Genomic DNA, 19,400 nt, shown 5'->3' with positions numbered 1-19,400 from the left:
CAAGTGATGAAGCACCCATTTTCAAGAGGAGCTTAGTAAGATGTGCAAGGAAAGGATGTAGTGACTTGTGAACCACCCTTAGTGAGAACATCAACACCATTGAGCTGCTGGGTTGCAGATACCTCAACGCTCTTACTGGTATATACATATTTATCTTTGAGAAGGCTACAGTACCAGAAAGCAAATAAATAGTGCTCCTGTGAATGTAGGTCACCATTGGTCATCTAGCTTCTGGAGAAAGCACAGATATATTATTCACAACATCTCACTCAGCAGTAGCTTCTCCTTAGCTGGCTAAAAATTATATTTTTTTAACAACACTAATGTCCTCATTCTGACTGCATCAGGCAGAGTGAAGTGGGTAGGTCAAACAGGGAGTAAAAAAGATTACTTTGGGATCCTGTGTCAGTCCCAGTTTGAAATGGATTCAAATCAAGGAGCCACAACGCCAGGGAGGAAAACTGTATCTCAGGTTTACTGCTCTCTGCAAGGAATTTGAATGCTTCACCGCTGGTCACCGGTGGAGCGGCAAGATTGTGATGGACTTCAGACAGCAGGCACGATCCATCAGGATTAACTCAACAGTAGTGTTCCTTCACATGGGCCACCTGCACTGAACTCCCCCGTGCACGCACGAACAGGAATGATGGTTCCTTTCGGATGTTCCGCATGCAGCAGAAACATGCACTGGCGTAACGGGGGGCCCGTACAGTGGTGTAACACAAAATGTGGGGGCCCCACTGCAAGCCATTCTGAGACACCGCCCCCATCTCGGCAACAAATCACAGGTCGTGCCACACTCTGGGCGGGCTTAGATTATCACGCTTGCACAATACGCACAAACGTGCTGCTGAGGGGTATGCCGCACACTGTACTAGGAGAAAGATATAAATGGGCCTCATTACGGGTCTGGCGGTAACCCTGCCGGTGATCGGGTTGCCTCCAGAACCAAAAGAAATTACTGCTGCCTGACTTCCCGGTAACACCGGAGTACTACAACCCCAGCGGCCAGGAAGTCAGGCGCCCGTAATTCTGTAAATCCCCTTTCCCATATTCACATAGGACTCTATGGAAATAGGGAACACGGAAGCACTGGCACCGTTAATAACGGTGACAGTACCTCCGTTATGGTCTACTTACCATGGCCGCTGGGCCCGGCAGGGTCAGACCTGCCGGGCACAGCAACTCCGGCAGACAGATCCGTAGATTACCGGTCCGGTATCAATGGTGCCGGTAGGCTTACCGGCACCGTTGTTGCCGGACTGTCACACTTGTAAGGAGGCCCAATATGTGTTTTAATTCAATATATAGCACACTTGCTGAGAAAAATTGCCTAAAAAGCCAGAGTGTTTGAATAGTTTTGTAGGGTAACACGAATTCAATACAATCAAGTCACCAACAATGCACAGGAACATTAATGCTTTGCTATTAAAAATGCCATGCCACATTGAAAACATGTCCCACTGGCTGCACAATGTAGACCAGTGTAGACACGTAATTACCTTACAGGCCACATTTAGACATACATAGACTGTTTGCACCAAAATGCCAGTCGAAGCAATAAAACTCATCAAGAAGAGAGCACACATTCAAATCCCAGTCTCTGCGGCTCTAAAAACACGGCCAAACTCTTTAAAATCTGCAAGGAACTGGTCAATCCTGTTGCAGTCTGTAGCTCTCCTGTTGCCTCCCATGCCCTCTGTATGGCTCTGACTAAAACTCAGGACATTATGTCCTCTATCTCCTCATCCTCTCCCTCTTCCTCTCTCGGCCCCCCTTTGGCCATCTCTACCTCTCCTCCTTCTTTCTCCTCTTTCTCTCTGACAACACCTGGCAAAGTTTCTAGACAAGTCCGATCTATGAAAGTGTCATACAAACAGGTGCTCCCCTGCTCCTCCAGAACCATCAAGGACCATATTGACACCCGGGCTCCAGCCTTGACCGATTTCTGTAATCACTCTTTCGCCACTGGAACGTTCCCCTTTCACCTTAAGTACTTCCCTGTGTACCCACTCCTCAAGAAGCTGTCTGCCGATCCTACCTGCCCGGCAATCTATCACCCAATCTCCATCAGCCCTTTCCTGGGCAAACTCTCGGAAAAGCTGGCCATCTCCCAGCTTACTCTCCACACTGAATCTGTTGGTTGTTTCCATGACCATCAGTCTGGCTTAAGATCTGGCAGAGGCACGGAAACTGCTCTCCTGAACACCCGTGAATATCTGCTCTCTAACCTTGATTCCAGCATTCCTTCTGTCCTAATCCTCCTTGATCTTTCCTCTACTTTCAACACAGTCAACAACGCCATCCTGATCAATCGACTATGCGAGAAACTGGGCATCACGGATCAGGCCCTGGAGGGGCTGACCTCGTTCCTCCTGGACTGCTCCTCCCAGGTCCAACTTGGTCCCTTTATCTCCGCCAGCTCTCTCTCTGCCTATGGCATTCCCCAGGGCTCTCTCCTCTCACCCTGGTTTTTCACCCTCTACTTGGCCCCTTTGGCCACCTGATCTCTACCTTCTCCTCTAACTTTCAGTGTTATGGGGACAACACTCAGCTTTCTTTCAGGTTCCTCTTCTCCCTCGCTCATTCCTGACAGTCTATCTGCGATTTGGGATTGGTGCACCTCCAACACCGGCTGCCTTAATGCCAGTAAGACAGAGATCCTTCTCACTGGGACCCCTGCCCGTGCTTTCCCTCTCTCACTCTGTCCGACCCACCTTGGGCCCTCTTCCTTCGCCTTCCTGCAAGGCAAACCACCTTGGTGTCACCTTCGACTCCACTCTCTCTTTCTCTCCTCACATTTTGGATGTCACCAAGAGTTCCCACTACCATCCACTCCTCCTCAAAGGGACTCTTCCCTTTCTCACTTTTCCCCAGAGGCTCACTGTCTCCAGAGCCCTGTTTCTCTCTAGGCTGGACTACTGCAACAACCTCTTTCTCAATCTGCCTTCCTCTACTCTCTGCCCTCTACAACTAATCCAGAACAGGACTGCAAGACTTATCCTTGGTCTCAAGCCCAGGGATCATTACTCTCCAGCCCTGAAATCTCTCCACTGGCTCCCAGTAGCTGCAAGGATCAAGTTCAAGACCCTTTGCATTGTCCACAAGGCTTTCTGGGGTCGGTGCCCACACTACATCCAACGCTCTCTTCCAAAATACCTTCCTTCTCGAGCCTTTCCCCAGATACCTCCAACTCTCTAAGGGTTAGACGCTTCTCCAGGCAGAGAGTGGGAGGTAGATCTCTCTCATCTGCAGGTGCCTCCCTCTGGAATGGCATCCCTGCCCCTCTCAAACTTGAGCGGATCACCTGAAGTTCCAGAAACAGCTAAACACGTTCCGCTTCTCCTCTGCTTTCTCCCTCTCCCTCCCCAGCTGACCTACCTGACCTACCTGTCAGCTGTACCGACTGGTTGCTTGGCTACCCTCAGAGTCTCACTGAGTCTAGGCTCTTTCTTGATCAGTCACCCTTGCACTGCCTCCTGGCCTACCACGCACTTAGGGGCTGTAACTGTTACCCTACAGTTCCTTGTTCTCCTTGCACTAACCAGAGCCGCACTGCACTTATTCAGAGCATTGCTGCCCTGTTTTCCCCTCCACTCTTCCTTGCACTTCCCCCCTCCCTTTCCCCTTGCATTTCTCGTTCTCACACTTGCATGATCTGAATGACACAAGGACAAGTAAGATTGTTTGGGCCTCATTACACGGAAGGCGGTAAGGGTTAACGGTCACCGGTAATGATACCGGTGACCGTTAACCCTTACCGCCTTACTACGAGGTCCCTTTGCGGGTAAGTACTTTAACGCCTGCTGTTTAGCAGGCGTTAAAAACCAACCCGCAAAGGGACCAGGGTGCTAATTACGGTACCACAATTTGCGGCACCGTAATTAGCGCCTTCCCCATTCCCATAGAGCCCTATGGGGCAAAAATGGGAATGGGGAAGGGCAATGGGGGAAGGGGAAATGACCGCCCCGCCAACCTTGGAATAAGGCGGTAATTCCCCTTTCCACCAAGGCGGTGCCGGTATTTTACCGGCATGGACCAAGGTGCTAATAGCACCTTGGTCCTCCGCCTACCGTGTAATGAGGCCCTTTGTCTTTTCCACCTTCTGTCTTCCCTCCCTTGTTTTGTCACGCCTAGAAATACTTGTGTACAGGCGTGTGAATGACTTATATCATATCATATCATCACAGATGCCCAGAAGAATATACAATGCTGCAGTAAGAAACGGCTAGACTGGCAGTACCCAGATGCCCCTCTAGCCAGGTAATTACACTTAGCAAGACTGCTTTATCAGAAATGCGCAGTAAAAAAAAAGTCATACTAAACTGAGGAATGACTAGACCTGCTGCACCAAAATGACTCTAGCCACTAATACCACATATCATGCCTGCTTAGCCTGGACATGGACAGCTATTATGATCGCACAATTCTGCCCCCACATCTCCTCTCCCTCCTACTCCCTACCCCAACCTTCAAAATCAACTCCTTGGCCGAGAATTACCTTCACGTCCCTTTTCCTTGTCCCAGAGCTTACATATGAGGCTCCTTGCCTCATAGGTAAGTACTGGGATGAGGAATAGTGGGACTAGGAGTAATGAAGATTACAGGTAGCTGAGTCAGGCATTACCTCCATGCACCTCTACCTTATCCCAGTAGTTGTATATGAGGCAGAGTGCCTCTTACACAAGTACTGCCTCATACACAAGTACAGAGACGAGGAAGAATAGAGCTAGCAGTAATGATGATTACCAATAAGTAATCAAATTAACATCGGGGTCCTGGGAGTCCCTCTGCCAGATATTAGTCCTGTTTATGAGAGCCTTAAGATTCTTTAGGTCACTATCTTTCACAGAGGTGAAATATCCAAAACATATCAGTCGTTGTCCTGCCCTGGGCAGTTCAGCATCAAAATGCTAGGCAATTTTCCTCTGAACAAGAGTACCGACAGCAACCCCAGATACGTGTTTCGGTCTGGTTGGACCTCATCAGTAGGGTGGAGCTGTGCCTCTCTAAGAATAGTAAGCAAGGGGTCCACATCTGGATACCCCTAGTAACTTAGGGTGACCTAAAGCTACTTAAATTATGCAAATTAATAAGGGGGGTCCTGGGAGTCCCTCTGACAGACAATAGACCTGGTTACGAGAGCCTTACCCAGAAATGTTGGGCTATGTTGACTCAACCTGGCTGACCTTCAGAGTAGTTGCCGGACAGAGCAGCTGTTAACAAGGGCCCAGAAATTACTAAGGTAAAGCATTTCACTGTTAGTACCTGCATTCAAATGCCAAAGATTTTAGCCAATTTGAATCATGATATGGGTTTAGTACTTGCATGCCAGGGGAGTGATTGGAAGGGTAGAGAGGGAACAGGAGACCACTCATTCTCACAGCAGTCCATAAGTGGGTGCTTTCAGACTTAAAGGGGAGAGTTAACTGCTTGTAACATTGGATTTGCACTAGAATAGTCTCATTAAAATGCTTAAAGAAGTTGGATGTCCCCACACAAATAAGTTTGCCTCTCCCCCACCGCCCATGAAGTTAGTGCCTCTGCCAACATTTGGGAAATGTAGGTTTTGTTGCGTCCCTGAACACAGGCACACACACCATTCACCATATACACACACGTACACCCAGCCATCCATACATTTAAGTGTGCACTCTTTCACCATACAGGCCCACTCAGTATGCACCCTTTCACCATACAGCCACACCCAAGCAGCCACCCGTACATTTAAGTGTGCACCCTTTCACCATAGAGGCACACACACCCAGGAACCCACCCATACATTTAAATGTGCACCCTTTCACCATACACTCACACAGGCAGCCACCTATACATTTAAGTGTGAACCCTTTCACCATGCATGCACACTCAGGCAGTCACCCTAACTGCGAACCCTTTCACTGTACACACATGCACGCATGCCCAGCCACCCATACATTTGTGTGCACCCTTTCACCATACACTCACACAGGCAGCCACCTACACATTTATGTGTACACCCTTTCAAAATACACTCACAAAAACATACACACACACGCACACACTCAGACACGTCATGGGGTTGAGGGTAGCCCTATTATTTCAAAAACAAACAAATTATTTCTTTTTGAAGTCACTCTGACTTAATAAAGAAATTGTTTCTGTGAAGGACCGAACCATAACGGAAATAATTTCTTTATGAAGGCAGAGTGACTTCAAAAATAAACTATTTCTTTTTGAAGTCATAGGGCTCCCCCACCCCGTGACATGGTGGCCTCCGGCCTGGGGTCTTCCATGTCATGGGGTGGGGGGAGCCCTCGGACTTCAAATACAAAGTTTCTTTTTCTAGACATTCTGCCTTCATAAAGAAATAATTTCTGTTACAGAAATTATTTCTTTATGAATGCAGAGTGAATAAAAAAAAACATTTTTCCCAAAAAAAAGAAAACATTTTTTAAAATGTTTCATTTTTTTCCTTCAGGACATGTGCTAATGGGGAACCCCGCACCGCAGGAGCTGCGGGGGCCCCAGTTACACCAGTGGACCCGTAGCCCCTGCATTGCGGGGAGGGGGGGCAACACAAGATGTCCTGGTGGGGGGGGCCCCATTGACTAAAATAAAAAAAATGCAAAATGTTTTATATTTTTTTAGTCACTCTGCCTTCATAAAGAATTTATTTGTTACAGCGTAACATACATCATTTCTTGCAGAGTGACTACAAAAATAAACAATGTATTTTTTAAGTCTGAGGCTCCCTACCACCCCATGACATGGAAGGCTCTAGGCTGGAGGCCTATGTGTCAAGGGATGGGGGAGCGCTATGACTTAAAAAATAAATTATTTATTTTTATATCACTCGGCCTTCATAAAGAAATTATTTCCATTATGGTTCGGTCCTTAACGGAAATAATTTCTTCATGAAGTAGGAGTGACTTCAAAAAGAGACCAATTATTTTTAATTAATTAATTAACTAATTAATTAAGTAATAAGGCACCCCTCAAACCCACGATGTGTGCATGTATGAGTGTATGGTGAAAGGGTGCACACTTAAATTGATAGGTGGCTGCCTGTGTGAGTGTATGGTGAAAAGATGCACACTTAAATGTATAGGTGGCTACCTGTGTGAGTTTATGGTGAAATGGTGCACACTTAAATGTGTAGGTGGCTGCCTGTGTGAGTGTATGGTGAAAGGGTGCACAATTAAATGTATGGGTGGCTGGGTGTGCGTGTTGAGTGTATGGTGAAAGGGTGCAGTATTAAATGTATGGGTGGTTGCCTGGGTGTGCCTGAATGATGAAAGGATACACACTTAAATGTATAGGTGGCTGCCTGTGTGTGTATGGTGAAAGGGTGCACACTTAAATGTATGGGTGGCTGTGGGGGTGTGCCTGAATGATGAAAGGATACACACTTAAATGTAAAGGTGGCTGCCTGTGTGAGTGTATGGTGAAAGGGTGCACAATTAAATGTATGGGTGGCTCGGTGTGCATGTCGAGTGTATGGCGAAAGGGTCACACTGAAATGTATAGGTGGCTGACTGTGTGAGTGTATGGCGAAAGGGTCACACTGAAATGTATGGGTGGCTGCCTGTGTGAGTGTATGGTGAAAATATGCACACTTAAATGTATAGGTGGCTGACTGTGTGAGTGTATGGTGAAAGGGTGCACAATTAAATTTATGGGTGGCTGGGTGTGCATGTAAGCTGAAAGGGTGCACACTTAAATGTATTGGTTGCTGCCTGTGTGAGTGTATGGCGAAAGGGTGCACACTTAAATGTATTGGTTGCTGCCTGTGTGAGTGTATGGCGAAAGGGTGCACACTTAAATGTATAGGTTGCTGCCTGTGTGCATGTATGGTGAAAGGGTGCACACTTAAATGTATGGGTGACTGCCTGGGTGTGTGTGCCTGTATTGTGAAAGGGTGCACACTTAAATGTATGGGTGGCTGCCTGGGTGTGTGTGCATATATGGTGAAAGTGTGCACACTTAAATGTATGGGTGGCTGCCTGGGTGTGTGTGCATATATGGTGAAAGTGTGCACACTTAAATGTATGGATGGCTGCCTGGGTCTGTCTGTATGGTGAAAGGGTGCAGACTTGAATGCATGGCTGGCTGCCTGGGTGTGCTTGTGTGGTGAACGGGGACACATAAATGTATGGGTGGCTGTGTGTGTGTTTGTATGGTGAATGGTGTGTGTGCTTGTGTTCAGGGGCGTATCAAAACCTACATTTTTGGGGTCTGTTAACCCTTCAAATGTTGGGAGAGGTGCTAACTACACAGGCGGTGGGGAGGGACAAACTTATTTTTTTGAAACATCTAACTTCTTCATGCATTCTAATGAGACTATTGCAGTGCAGCTTCAATGTTACAAGCAGTTAACGCTCTCCTTTAAGTCTGAAAGCCCCCACTTATGGACTGCTGTGAGAATAAGCGGTCTCCTGTCCCCTCACTACCTTTCTAATCACTTCCCTGGCATGCAAGTACTAAACACACATCAAAATTTCAATTGCCTAAAGAATTATACATTTGAATACAGGTACTAACAGTGAAATGCTTTACGTTAGTAATTGCCAGGAATTTGTCAACAGCAAAACCCAGGTGTTGTTTAACATCTGTTTCCTGTTCTGTCCGGCAACAGCTCTGTAGGTCAGCCAGGCCGAGTCAACAAAGCCCAAAATTTCCGTAGAGTTCGGGTCGCAAGGGCTGAAGCCCAGTCAGATCAATGGTGTTGCACCACTACTTAAGCAATATACCCGAGCGGCAGGGGCATTACCGAGTCAGGTAATGCCCCATGGCACATTGTTATAGGCCCGAACGAAGCAAGTGCCTTAACGTAACGAAGGCCTCGGGGCATTACCAGAGTCGGTAATGTCCCCGCCGCGAGGGGCATATAGCTATAAATCCCCCGGCCCTCAATATCTGCGTGACCGGGGCACTGAAGGCATTTTTTTTCGGTCCCAAAATACTACAGCTGCAGCGTTTCAGGACAGAAAATAAAAAACGACGTCAGTTTTCCCTTTCCATGGCAGCCATCGGGAGCGGACGCGCTGGTAACAGAAGTATTCCCAGCACGTCCGCTCCCGAAAGAAGACAGAGAAGAAGGTAAGTGGGGTTGGGATGGCGGAAGGGTGAAAAAAATAAAAAAGGACAAAAAAAATACATACGATGGAAGCCTCCACCCATGTGGCGGTGCGGAGCGGGGATGGCCCCACTCCGAGTCTCCACACGGCTGCATGTTGCCATCTTCCCTCACCAGGGACAAAGGAGCAATAAGTTAAGTGGGGTGGGGAGTCCAGGGAGGTGGGAGGAAAGGGGAAGGGAAAAAAAGGAAGCATTACCTGAGTCCCCAGCAGGGGGCGAAGGCAGGCTCTCAGCTGTGGGGAGGCTCAGAGCGGGGTTGGCCCCGCTTCTTGCCTCCTCATTGGCTGAGGGGTTGCCACACCCCCTGCCAGAGACAATGGCAGTGGAATCCTGAACGAGGGATTCCCGGCCAGGTAATGCCTCGGCGAGGGCCAATCAGAATGATTCTTTCATTCTGATTGCGCCCTTGCCGGGCTATTAATTCTGCTTAATCCCTTGGTTACTTATTGGTAATCTTCATTCCTAATAGCCCTATTCTTCCTCATCCCAGTACTTGTGTATGAGGCACTTTGACTCATACACAACTACTGGGATGAGGTAGAGGGACATGAAGGTAATGCCTGGCTTAGGTATCTTTAAACTTCCTTACTCCTAGTCCCACTCTTCCTCATCCCAGTAATTACCTCTGAGGAAAGGAGGTCATTCTGGACAGAGAAGCTGATTTTGGGGGTTGCTGCAGGGGGGTGGGGAGGAGACGGGATGTGTGGGGGGTGGGGTGAGACAGAGAATGTGCAATGATTCGTAATGGTCATCCATGTGCAGGCTAAGCAAGCATGACATGTGGTATTAGTGGCTAGAGAGGCATTTTGGTGCAGCCAGGCTTGTCATTTCTTAGTTTGGCTTGACATTTTTTTTAATTGGGCATCTCTGATAAAGCAGTCCTGTTAAGTGTAATTACCAGGCTAGACTGGCGTTTGGGTGCTGCCAGTCTAGCCGTTTCTTACTGCAGCATTTTATATTTTTCTGGATATCTGGAAAAAATAACCATGATAAGTGTTATTGCTTTGACTGGCATTTCGGTGCAGCCAGTCTAGGTATGTCTAAATGTGGCCTGGCATGCTTTACTGTAATATGTTATTACATGTCTAGGCTGGGCTACATTGTGCAGCCATTTGGATATATGTTTATTGTGGCATGGCATTTTTGATAGCAAAGCATTATATTAATTAAAGCATTAATGTTGCTGTGCACTATTGGTGACTTGCATGTATTGGATTGGTGTTACCCTACATAACAATTGCAAACACTCTGGCCTTTTAGCCACTTTTTCTCAGAAAGTGTGCTGTATAATGCATCAAAACACATATTTTTATCATTCTCCTAATGCAGTGTGCAGCGTACCCCTGCAGCAACACGTTTGTGTGTATTACACAAGCGTGTTAATCTAGGCTGGCCCAGAGTGTGGCACGACCCGTGATTTGTTGCCGAGTTGGCAGGGGGGCCGTCAGCATGGCTCACAGGGGGGCCCCCAATTTTTGGATTACGCCACTGGAAACAGGGGTGGGAATCCTGCATCCACCTGGTTTCCAGTGGCTGTTTCCACACAAGCGGAACATTGTGGGAATCCAGAGGAGAGGATCCTTCTGCCAAGGCAGATGCTAGCAGCTGCTTTTCTGCCAGAATGTCCAGGACAATCAGGATGAGCCAGCATGCTCTACAATTCTTGTTTTGTGGAAGATCATTTGCCTCTGTAAGAGTGACGTCATAATACGCCATTATTTCTGTGGGCATTAAAGCAGGAAATCATAGACTGGGTACCTGTTGGCCTCTTTATGCAGATGACAGTCAACTCTTTCTGCAGCTGTCATTTGTCCATCATTTGAAAAATTAGAGGCAATACTTATAGACGATTGTCGAAAATTGTGGTGACCGGATCCTCTGCACAATTTCCTATGCAAGTGTAGTGCCTTGTACGACTGAGCTGTGCTTGTGGAATGTCTAATGGAACATCGAATCTAGGGGTCCCTACTTTCTAGGAGTGGGGGTTGGAAGGGTCTTCAGGATGGGAACTTAGACCTGGTGGATGTTAACACCTTCCGATCCTGCTTAACCACTTACCCTGTAACCTGCAACAATAAAGCCCCACTTACCCGGGTCCTGCATTGTTCTTGCTTCCTTCTTGACTCACCTGATACCCAGAATGCTTCAGCAAGCTAGCTCGTTGATAGGGTATGGAGGAATAATCAGTAGAAAGGATAGCCCCTACCTTGGCAGATCTGTACGCGGCACCAGTATCTACGCTCACAAGTAGAATTCGTTTTGCCTACGGTTGAAAACCCATAATCGGGAAGAGATGTTAAATGGGCAGCATTCAGCAATAACGCCTATTTTGACATTACTGCCACACTTGTAATGAGGCCCTTTGTATATTAGCAAGCCAGCGACATCCGATCAGTACTGCATGCGTTTGTTATATCAAGGTTAACTCCTGGAACGCCTTCCGGGCTGGCTGGTCCACCGAATTGCACACTTGCGCCTCTGCAGGCTGTTCTTCATGCTGCAACCAAGTATGTCGCTGGGAACAGGTAGTTCAATTGTATCATTCTAGCGTTATGACAGTTACACTGTTTGGTGCTGCCTGCCCACATCCAGTTTAAAGTGCCGGGAATCACAAATAAGGATGGTCAGTTTGCATATCATCTAAAATGAGGAGTGTAGGAGCTTATAGGTTTATGGAAGATTGCACAGTAAGGTTCAATTGGGTCTACAGAGTCAGCAACATGAATGTGGTTTTGGCTAGGAATTGTGGCCACTGTATGCAATGACCCTCCTCGTGATCTATGTGATGTTACTTGTTTACATTCACCGCTCTGCCGCCATTTTCTTGGTCTCTCGGTGCTCTGGCAGATCTTGAAGAGCGAAACTCTGGGCTTGGTTAATGGGGCTACGATCACTTTCTGACCGCCTGAGTTTCCATAAACATCTAAATGCCTGTTTTTCTGTTTGTTTCTATTAGGTCCAGATTAAATTCGGATAAATGTTTTCTTGTTTTGTGCTTTATGTAAACTTTAGTATTTAAATTTATTTTTCACGGTTCCATTTTTGTAAAGACCTTCGTTGCATATTATTTGCATCAGTCAAGCTTTAGGAATGAAGCATAGTTATATAAGCAGATACAAAAAAGGACCACTGGACTTGTCAACGATGTAGACTGTGGTTAAAATAAAACAAACAGAACGTGTTTAGTTACTTTGGGAGATAGTCACCATGTTTTCTGTCTGGCTTGCGACTCCTAGTGCGGTTTCGAATTATAAAATAGAGATGGCTGAAAGAAATATAGAGTATTCAAGTAAGAGGGAAATTGTATGGCAAGGTGTATGTCTATTTGCTTAATGCCAGACCCATCTACAAAATGCTGCTACTTATTTTGGGGATCAAGCTAACTCACTTGCCAGTATTAGAGACAGGTGCCCTTTTATATCCGGGAATCGATCCTACGTTCTTAGGATCCTTCATTTCACATGCACTGGTGGTTCCAAAGGGATGTATGGATGTGGTTGTGCATTTGGTGTGTTGCATGGTAGAGGAAATTGAATGAGACTACTGCCCAGCCATCTTGCAGGTTCATGGACTGCCTGATAGGCAATGCCAAGGTCGTTGGCAAGAGTGCCCATAATGTAAAATCTAGCATAATAGTTTCCCAGTGTACCTGTTGGCGTTCTAAGCCAGGCGGTGTGCCAGATCCCAGGCTCCGGGGATATCATACGTAACATCCACGTCCACAATCTCCTCCGCAGTCGCTTTGCAACGCAAATGGACATCATGTTCTTAAGTAAAGTTAAGGTCAATAATATTCTTGGAATCCATCAAAGCTTCAAAGGTCTTTCCCAGGCCTGCAAACAACAAAGTCAAATTGGCCAAAAAATGTAGAGAGGAAGGAGACGAGAATGGTTAAAGAGGAGAGGACCTGGCAGCATGCACCAGACTCCGTGGTCTTGAGTAGTACAACCAACTTCTGTGGGCAGGTGGGATTGAGTAGAGATTGTATCGTTTTTTTCAGGATGGGGTGAATTCGGGAGAAAAAGAGTGCATTGTGATTTTTATTGGTGCATGTGTTCGAACCACTAAACACTTGGATGATTTCTTGTTCTTGTTGATAAATTTGCATGAAACTCTTGTGTACAGGTGGGTTATGAATGCCTTATCATACCATATCATATCATGTAAATTGCGGCTAACAACTTTCTTGCTTTTAGGCAGACAGGCAACAATGAATTCAGCTTGTTCCTCTATAGATGCTGTTTATGAAAATGAGATGCATATCACAGACCAGTTCCTGCTTTTTGAAACCACCTCATCAATGCACTAGTCCGTGCCTGGCTATAACTTTCAAATAATTTAGAGTGGAAGCTTTGTTAGGATAACTAAAGGAACTTGCTTCCAACTCTGAAATGTTGCTAGTTGTGGACCACTCAGTGTTGATTTACTAATGCTAGGTCTGTGTCAGGGATCTGTGGGGGGCCTGTGTGTATAGTAAGATGGTGGGAAATCTAAAATGGCCGTCGGTTAGTCTGGCCAAGAGGGATTAGACCTTACAAGGCAAAATAACACTATCCCGTTGTGAGGAATCTGACCAGCCGCATGATGGGTGTGCGCTCAACTGGGATTTTTGTAAATGTTTAATTAAATGCAATGATGATAGACCAACCTCAGGAAAATGTTTTGGGCTAATACACACACATTGTCATGTGCTCACACCACGACACACGCATAGACCCAACAGCCTACAGGCACAGTCCACCCTTTCATATTTAGTTGGGATATGACATCCAGGTGTACACCATGTCATCTCCAGAAATGGGGTGGACCAAACCTACCCCTGCCATGCTCAGCCTGATCATCTAACAAAGACTCCATGGGTCAGCTCTGCTCTTTTGTTGGCCCCTGCAGCTGGTGGCTGCTCTACTAATAGAGTGTACTTCAAACCTGTCCACGTGGGGCCTGGCTGCAGAGGTTAACAAAGGAGAGAGGAAACCCCAACAAACTTTCATATGTAACTGTGTCAACCTGAAGCCAGCTCCTGCTCTCTGTATTGATGACAGTGAACTGTCATGTCTGGGCATTTGTGTTTATATTAGTCCACCCCGGTAGGGGAGGGACACCATTCATAAGGTACGGGAATGTGGTTTACGGGAGCCATAGAGTCTGGTCTCGCTGCCGCTTTAATCAGAAACCACAGAGAGATCCATTAACCAGAGAGACTTTTTGATCCACAACAGACAGGAAGATGGGTGGGTCTTCACAAGTTTTCAGCTCTTTATCTTTTCTGCTGCAAAGCACTCTGGTTATGACCGTGGGCATGCAGGAGATTTTTGGTAGGGACCCCAGGATTGGTTCATTAAGGCAGGCTTAGCCTACACCTACACCAATCACTGTGGCACACTTGGCTTTAAAAGAGGTCAGAGCCCCTCTTTTGGCAGATCATCTGAAGACTTTGCAAGGAGTAGCAAGAAGAACACATCATTGGGCCCTGGCTGAAAGGTACAGTCTGTCTTACATCTTCTGCCCGTGAAGGAAGCCCAGGAACTACAAAGAGGGAAGCAAGATCCCTCCCTAAACATCTCCCAGGGAACAGAGGGAGATACTGAATCCAGAGTACCCTCTAGCCACTCCAGACCTGGCATACCAGCCAGCACACAGCTGGCCCTGCTAGGCTCTGCAGCAAGCTTCTGGGATAGGAAACACCAGAAGGTCTCTGTACCTGCAACCAAGATCAAGGCAGCTGCATGTAAAACACTCCTCAGGCTTTGGCCGTCCGCCTTAAAGGATGACACAAGCTCATTGAAGTAGCTGAGAGAAGTGCCACAATGAGCATCAACTGATGTCCACTTTAAAGGACGTTTTCAGTCAGTCGAGTACTTTGAGCTGCAACCAACTGCAAAGCTGACCGCTGTCAAGCCGCAGTGGCTTAAAGACATCTGAGATGGCTCGACCAGTGCTTCAGAACCACCGATCAGCACTAAGACAACAATTCCTTACCTGGAGCAGCCGAGTAGGCCAGCCTTCAGCCGTTCATCCAGCTTTGCTCGTCGAATCTTCTTTCTGCCTGATACCTGCAGCTGACTCCCATCTTGAACTTGGTCCCAGAAGCCTGCAAAGTACCCTGCAGCCGAGTCGAACCTGTGGAGCACAAAGAATACCTCAACACAAGATGCATTGTGGTTCTGTCCCCCTATTCATTCTCGGAAGGTCCCTAGAGAAATTCTAAGACACATTGCCCCCTTGGTGCTGAAGCCAAGTAACCTTAAACTGTTTTGATATAACCTGGAGTGGCAGTCCCTTTTATCATTGAGTAATAATTGTATTTTCACTGTGTTGCAACTAACCAACAATCCACAACCTTTTGTAGATAAGCCTGCCATTCCATCCACGTTACCAACATTGGACAAGGAGATTTGTAATGTGCTTGTTATTCCAATCTGTTCAGATCCCTTCTGGTGTACTAGAGGTGTGAGGCTGATTGATGGTTTAGAAACAGATATTGCCCCCTGGACTACTAGTGCCCCAAAAGTTGATTCGTCACACCCATCATCCATGAAGTTGTTTAACCAGTGCAAAAACATCAACCTCAACTCTCCAGGAAAATCACCCAACAAGCTTTGTCATTACATGCACAATGGCATAGAAGCCAGCATCACAACCTTGGTTATAAATGTCTGTCCAGTTATTTCGTCTGACTGCTACCTGATTTCGCCATCCCAGTACTTACCGAATCAATACCCAGCTTCATCCCCATGATAAAGATTGCCAAACAGATGGCATTAGCCATTTTCCAGACAGTGCTCCCTGTGGCACTAATGACATGCCCCTAACACCACAAACACGCCATTCTCGATCAGCACTCTGTCTTACACCATAAATGTGGAATCACACACTTCTCTTCAGAGACGCAAATCCAGGCCACCGTCCAATAACAGGTTTAAGGTGGTGCAGGACAAAGACTGATATGTTTGGGATATTTCTTCTCTGTGAAAGATAGTGAGCTAAAGACTCTGGGTAAGGCTCTTGTAACCAGGACTCATGTCTGGCAGAGAGTCTCCCAGGACCCCCCATGTTATCTGCAGTCCTTCATTGCAACATAATGTTCAGCTGCCATGAGCCCACACACCCCGAAACTGTGACAGCTTTCCTTCTTTTTTTTTATCTAAAAGGCAGAGAAATCTAAAGTGGCTTCAATTCTGCTCCCCCTAAATAATAGAACACCCCAATTATTGAAGTGTCTGACACACAAATTGCTCGACTTGTGGACTATCTCAGGAGGCTAAATGCACAAGATTCTCAACTCACTGAGCCTGGAACATAAAGCTGGTGACTGCTGCTTCTCAGCCACTGCATCTACACATTTCAATAATCAGCATCTCTCTATTAATCATTCTAAAGTAGGCCCTGTATACACCGGTACTAATACACCCCCTCCCTAGAACAAAAACACGGCACCAAGAAGTGTGGAAAATTGCAAGACCATTGCTGACATAACCAAAATCTTTGATACTGTGGTCCCACACAGCTTCAAAAACACATGGGAGACAACTCATTCTTCAATCACGTATAATCAGTGTTCTGCCTCTTGTGCATGGCATAGAGTCAACCGCAGTGTCTGTGCGGGTTGTCGCTCTAGAATTTGCTTACCCTGTCAGTCTGACCATGGTGGTCCTGCTCGTCCTATTTGTGGCTTTTGATTTAGAAGACCATCCCACCCAACCACACAGACTGTGGTCAGAAAATGAAATTCCCAGTGGGGTCTGAAGTTCTCCTTCTCTCTACAGACCATGAGATGGTGTCCACCTACTGGTGAACCCTTCCCTATGATTTGGGAAATTCCACATGGCTCCCCCATCTCCTCCATCTCCCTTTTGCTGTTACATTGTCCTCCAAATCACAATCGGATCTTCTAAGAAAGCCTCACCCTGCATGTTTTTGCAAGAAAATACCAGTTCAAAGCCCTCTGCTAGGGTTTGAACAACATGAAATTGTAAGTGAGTGAAAACACCCTGAGGCACAAGATAGAAGTTCTGGCCGAATTTCTCCAAACCAGAATCAGGCGCTATTAACACTAAAGAAATCTAGGATCAAACAAAGACCTTCAAATCACAATGAAATACTATGACAAGAGGGAATTCGGAGGAACCACATTCTCCCGTTTGGTAGCCAAACTGTGGAATTCAATACCAAAGGAAATAAGAAAGACAGAACATCACCTAACCTTCACAAAATGACTGAAAACCTGACTATTAAATTCACAGAGACAAGCATAAAACAGACACCTTGAACAACCCTTACGCCGGATGAAAAACAACCAAAGGACAGTGCAGACGCTGGAAGCAACAATAAACCAACCACACACTACTAACCAACTCTGATCCTCGCCTCTTTCCCACATACCTCCCACACACCACACACGCCGATCGGGCTAGCCTTACTATGCACTAAACACACAAACCTCAAACCCACCAAACTGCCACAAAAAAAAACAGCCCAGAAACTGGACGTTACCCCTCCAGACACAATAACCCCAATGTACACAATCAAAACAGACTGGTATCAGGTAATAATGTCCCCTTACATAATGTTGCCTGAAAAAGCCATTGGTGACATTACATAAGTTCAATGTAATAATGTCTCTGCAAAAAACAGTGATTTTGTTGTCAGGAGACATTTTTGCTGGGACATTATTACATTGAACCAACATACCAAGGAAAATTCTGACATGCACATACGTCAGTTTCTCCTGGTTCTGCAAGCACCAAAAAAAGAGCACAATCTCTATTCTATTCCTCTTCCCCCACTACCTGACCCCCACCCACTTTCTTGCAGAGCCACGTGAGTGTTAGAGACCATGGGAAAGGTAGTGGTGCAAGGTATAAATCAGCATAAAATAACATAGCATAACAAGCTCCTTTTTTGTTGAATGAGTCCCTACCTAGACCAAGAAGGCTGTGCACTAATGCCGTTCACTATGCTTCTTTCCCCTTGCTTTCTGATAGGCACCCATCATTTATTTTGTATATAAGATACAACATCCAAACTGTATGGTAGTAATTTGATGGAAATCAACTTTAAATACTATAGGCCATCTACCCATTCATTTTTTCCGGAGGCATACAATGGATTTATTGCATTGGACTTGAGAATGAGATTTTGTTACTCTTAATGTTTGTGTTCTGAAATGTGGATAACTTTTCTATTCCTTTCCTTTGGTGTGGGTGAGAATAAAAACACCCAACGTAGCCCTCATAAATGTATTGTTGTCTTTAAGATACTTGTGGGAATTTCTTCTATCTTTGATTGATTGGTCTGGGAGGGTAGCGCATTTGTCTTTGAAGCAAAGCAACACAAGTTGGAATCCCGGTCCCGTCCCTGGAGATTGGTCTCTGGTATTAGGCGCCTAATAGAAGGGTAATTTATTAATGAGATTTGTTGGCAGGGTTTGCCATTTGGATAACAGACATTGGGGCAGTCATTAATGCTGGCTATTTATTTATGGCTAACAAATGCACAAATTGTGCCACCAAAGGTTGGAGTGTGGAGCTACCCTCTGTCTCCTTTGTGCACTGATCACCAGTTGGCCATCTCCAACATCATAGTTATAGGGTCCCTGTTGGCTGAGTTCAATGCATACCTGTGTTTACTTGCATGTCCCAGGAGAATTAGCCACGCTCCCATTGAACATGTTGATCTATTACTGCAGACACAATGTTCACACATTATTTCCAATAGAGTAGCATTTTTGGGCAATCCCAACAGATATCTAAACAGGATCCCATTCCCCCAGAATATCTCCAGCACTTTCAGATATGTCATTGGATATAGAGGAGAGCCATAAATTAGCTCATATGCCAGTTCCCAAAACTGAACCTCTTTGCTCATATCCAAATCTTCACCCAAACATGATCCCTCAATTTTATGCCCATGCCATTGTGACATTTCCCTATACATCCCAACCATACCATTGTAGAAGGTGAGATTAAGATGTTATAGATGCCAGATATGAATCCTTTAGGTTATGAATTATGGCCAACCAGTTTTTCAAAAGGAGTAAGTGTTCTGGTAGCCACCTTTCTCATGGCCTCAACTCAAGATATGTAAAGGGTATGTTTCTGTTAGCTGAAATTCCTCTTTGCATCCTGGAAACGTTGTGGTCCTATCTCCTGCAAACAGGTTTAAGGATGCAGATGGAGGAGACTGATACATGGATGGCATGGTGATTGCTACAAACATTTATTGTTCAAAGAAATAAAGTGAAAACTTAACTTTCTCTACTTCTAAGAGGGATTTCCCTG

The sequence above is a fragment of the Ambystoma mexicanum genome, chromosome 5p (assembly GCF_040938575.1).
Source record: "Ambystoma mexicanum isolate Mex_15411 chromosome 5p, UKY_AmexF1_1, whole genome shotgun sequence".
In the NCBI taxonomy this organism is placed as follows: domain Eukaryota; kingdom Metazoa; phylum Chordata; class Amphibia; order Caudata; family Ambystomatidae; genus Ambystoma; species Ambystoma mexicanum.
The sequence above is the reverse complement of the archived record's forward strand: the minus strand, read 5'-3'. Positions refer to the sequence as shown.